Genomic DNA, 4,904 nt, shown 5'->3' with positions numbered 1-4,904 from the left:
CTATCTCCCCCACACCAGCCTTTAACATCCAAACTCCCCGTTTTCTCTAGCTAGTCCTCGTCTATTCACGTACAGCTGTCCTTTCGCCCTTTTATTCAAGATATTTGGCCTTTACGCCCCGTGGTTCGGCTCTATTCTGCCGCGGTGTACTATCACGGGGGTCACAAATCACTACAGTAAACATCGTAATTCTTATAGAGGATTCACCCTATGTCCATTGAAGGCTGTGCGGGAGGCCTCAGTTTATCCGCTTGTGTGGGGTGCCGCCTGTGTGTGTGTGTGTGTGTGTGTGTGTGTGTGTGTGTGTGTGTGTGTGTGTGTGTGTGTGTGTGTGTGTGTGGCGGGGGGGGGGGTGCAGGATAAGTGTGTATACTCACCTAAGTGTGTATACTCACCTAGTTGTGCTTACGGGGGTTGAGCTCTGGCTTTTTGGTCCCGCCTCTCAACTGGTGTACAGATTTATGAGCCTACTGGGCTCTATCATATCTACATTTGAAACTGTGTATGGAGTCAGCCTCCACCACATCACTGCCTAATGCATTCCATCTGTTAACTACTTTGACACTGAAAAAGTTCTTTCTAACGTCCCTGTGGCTCATGTGGGTACTCAGTCTCCACCTGTGTCCCCTTGTTCGCGTAGCACACGTGTTAAACAGTTTATCCTTATCAACCCTGTCAATACCTCTGAGAATTTTGTAGGTAGTGATCATGTCTCCCCTTACTCCTCTGTCTTCCAGTGTCGTGAGGTGCATTTCACGCAGCATTTCCTCGTAACTTTTAGTTCTGGGACTAGCCTAGTGGCATACCTCTGAACTTTTTCAGAGTGTGGAAAAAATCACACTGTGTGTGTAACTGGGGAGGGGGCAATTACACTAGGGAAAAACAACTGCACTAGGGAAAAACAACTACACTAGGGAAACACAAACACACACACGAGAGAGAGAGAGAGAGAGAGAGAGAGAGAGAGAGAGAGAGAGAGAGAGAGAGAGAGAGAGAGAGAGAGAGAGAGAGAGAGAGAGAGAGAGAGACTAGGTTCGTATAACATTTCATCTGGTGATTGCCGGCTTCTCTCTCTGTGTTTTTCACTCGATCAATGGCACTAAATCTGCTCCTGGAGTCGGCCGCTCACGAACAGGTCCCTTCGTGCAGAGGCGCTCCGACTTGAATCCGGATTTCTCTTCGGATTCTTAGGAAAACTGCGATCTTTGTTGTGTTAACCGGTCAGCTGACTGTATGATTATGAGTGATTCAACTCTCTCTCTCTCTCTCTCTCTCTCTCTCTCTCTCTCTCTCTCTCTCTCTCTCTCTCTCTCTCTCTCTCTCTCTCTCTCTCTCTCTCTCTCTCTCTCTCTCTCCACCAATACTGACCCAAGGCCGACCCTGTAGCAAGGTCCTGCTCCTGATTTATCACCATGAGACTGGGAAGGAAAGACCAACTGAGTTATTGCCCGCCCCATAATGGAGTTAAACACTCAAAAATTGGGGCATTTATCATGATGATGGAGAAATGTTAAAGAGGTTTTTTTTTAAAGTGAGGGAAGGGTTTTTTTCTGAGGGGGAGGGGTTGTGTTGATACTAAGAGGGGCAGGGAGGAGAAGTAGTAGTAGTAGAGGAGCAGAGGAGTAGACATGTACACACACACTACACCCCTCTACCCCTCCGACACACACACACACACACACACACACACACACACACACACACACACACACACACACACACACACACACACACACACACACACACACGGAGGTTCCCTATTATCAGCAGCACCAGGGCTGTGAGAAACTGAGGGGAACAGACCAAGGGGAACATAGTCGTGTAAGGGGAGGAGTGATAAGATTCGAAAAGAGGGGGAATAAAGAGAGACGATGATGTGTGAAAGGGGTTAAGAAGGGGAGAGAGAGAGAGAGAGAGAGAGAGAGCAGGAAGGCGATTGAGGGAAGTGAGAGAGGGTGAGGGGAAGGTATGGAGAGAGGGAATGTGAAGGGGCAGAAAGCAGAAGACACAGTAAAGAGAAGGGGACCAGACTGAGGGCAGAATTCGAAGGGGGCGGTAGTGAAGAAGGTACAAGGGAAAATGAAAGGAAAAGGGGATACAAGTTTAGAAGAGGGGAAAAAATATGGTAGAAAAAAACAAAGATAGTAGATGAATGTCAGGGAAAAGGGGGGGGGGCATGAGGGGTAGATCTCAATGAGGATAGATGGGTATGAGGGTAGATGGGTATGAGGGTAGATGGAAGTGAGGGGAAAGAGGCATGGGGGGGGGAGAGGGGCGTGTGAGGCGACCAGACTAGACGATTGTTTGGACAAGGGCAATTAGTGGGTCCCCAGGGAGGGGAAATTTGAGGGGACGACGATCATCTTTCAGAGAGCTGAGGCGTCACGTGCCCGTGGAACAGTAGGGAGGGAGGGGTGAGGGAGAGGTGAGGGAGGGGGTGAGGGAGGGAGGGCAGACGAGAAGGGGGAGATGGAAGAAGATAGGGAGGGAGGGAGCAATATGGGGATGGATAGGGAGAGAGAGTGAAGGAAAGTGAGAGGGAGGGAAAGAGAGAGGGAGAGAGAAAGAGAGATAGGGGAAAGTAGAGATTAAAGGAAGAAATGATGAGAGAGAGAAGAATGGAGATATTCTCCATTTTCTTATTAAGGAGAAAATAAAAGGAATGAGCAACAGAGATAAAAATAGGAAATAGGGATAAAAATCATGATTTTATAAATATGACACACAGACACCTCTATAGTGCCTCGAACCACAGACTGCTTGTTAGCCCTTGTGGCACCCACTGGCTCCCAGCCCTGGCACGCTTGACACCCGTGTCATATCACGTGCCATGAGAGAATGTGTCAAGAGTCACATCATAGTCATAAATGCATCTCTGGTGATTGACAGTCTCAAGATTCATCACACAAGATTTACATAATAGCAAGATGCATCACACTTACGCTTCCAGTTACGAAACCTGTACATCTTGTCCCAATCAAGCACCGAAGTGTGTTTACTAGTTGTGTTTACTAGTTGTGTTTTTGCGGGGGTTGAGCTTTGCTCTTTCGGCCCGCCTCTCAACTGTCAATCAACTGTTTACTAACTACTTTTTTTTTTTCCCCACACCACACACACACACACACCACGAAGCAGCCCGTGACAGCTGACTAACTCCCAGGTACCTATTTACTGCTAGGTAACAGGGGCACTTAGGGTGAAAGAAACTTTGCCCATTTGTTTCTGCCTCGTGCGGGAATCGAACCCGCGCCACAGAATTACGAGTCCTGCGCGCTATCCACCAGGCTACGAGGCCCCCGAGGCCGAGTGTGGATACTAAGAGAGGCAGGAAGGAGGAGGAGGAGTAGTAGAGGAGCAGAGATTGTTTAAAACAATAATAACTGTTTATAATAAACTGTTTACTATATGTAAATCAAGTCGCCATGATTGGAGAAAAATGTATGAGTTTCGTAGATGTTTGATGATTTCTGGCCCTGATGACTGCGATGAGTCACAATAACGTGGCTGAAGTAGTTTAACCAGACCACACACTAGAAGGTGAGAGGACGACGACGTTTCGGTCCGTCCTGGACTATTCTCAAGGACAATCGACTTGAGAACGGTCCAGGACGGACCGAAACGTCGTCGTCCCTTCACCTTCTAGTGCGTGGTCTGGTCAATCAGACCTGATGACTACGACCTATAACGACCAACGACCTGATAACCCCCACTGCTTCTCCCATACCTTAAGTCCACTCCCTCAACGTGGAATATATATATATATATATATATATATATATATATATATATATATATATATATATATATATATATATATATATATATATATATACGCCTTCTCTACGCGCCACTATCTCCCCTTAAACTATTTTCTCCCCTCACCAAGCCATGGAGGGGAAAAGGGGGGTAAGGAGGGGTTGAAAGGGGGAGGGATTGAAGGGGGGAATGGGCACACTCAGGTCATCTCTGACAACATTTCCATCTGGTGACCTGGGAAAGCCTGGTTGCCTCTCCAGGTCACTTGAACCACTCATTAGCTGATACAAGGGAAGGAAATGACCCGAGTGACTCATCAAGCATCATAAATACTCCCAGGTAACTCATCAAGCATCATAAGTACTCCCAGGTAACTCAACAATCATCACAACTTCTCCCAGGCAGCCCAGTAAGGTCAGAAATACTCCCACTTGTCTAAACACCTTAGAAGTTGAATTAATGAAATAATGTATAAATAAATTCAAGAGTTACCACAAGGAGGAGACTCAGGTCACATGGGAGATAGGGGGAGGTGGGAGGGGACACACACACTCCCTCTCCCCTCTATGGCTCCAAGTCACTCTCTTCTCCCCTCTCCCCCCTCTCTTCTGCATCCCCCCCTTACCTCTCTTCTCTAACCACTCCCAGACCAAAGCCAGAGCCGCCCCGCTGATAGTCGGGAAAACAAGCGATTCGCTAGATTGAATTTTGGGGTTCATATTACGCTAATGAGGAGAAATGAATGAGTGTGTGTGTGTGTGTGTGTGTGTGTGTGTGTGTGTGTGTGTGTGTGTGTGTGTGCGTGCGTGTGTGTGTGTGTGTGTGTGTGTGTGTGTGTGTGTGTGTGTGTGTGTGTGTGTGTGTGTCCGGGTGCGTGTGCGTCTCACACACACACACAGACACACACACCTCCCCCTCAGGGACGTATCATACCAACAGACTACAACTATTGCTAAATGGACCCATTAAATCTCAGCTTCACAGGACCCTATGGGAGCGATTAATCGACCCCTCAATCATCCACCTCAATCACCTGACTACATCCGGCCCTGAGCAACAAATCCGGATAAATGGATGTACCAGCCAAAGTTTCTTAATCGTTTTTATGGCATATTCGCCGGGAGATTAAAATGAGTAAAAGGGAGATT

Source organism: Procambarus clarkii, chromosome 25, assembly GCF_040958095.1.
Source record: "Procambarus clarkii isolate CNS0578487 chromosome 25, FALCON_Pclarkii_2.0, whole genome shotgun sequence".
In the NCBI taxonomy this organism is placed as follows: Eukaryota; Metazoa; Arthropoda; class Malacostraca; order Decapoda; family Cambaridae; genus Procambarus; species Procambarus clarkii.
This window is presented reverse-complemented; position numbering follows the sequence as displayed.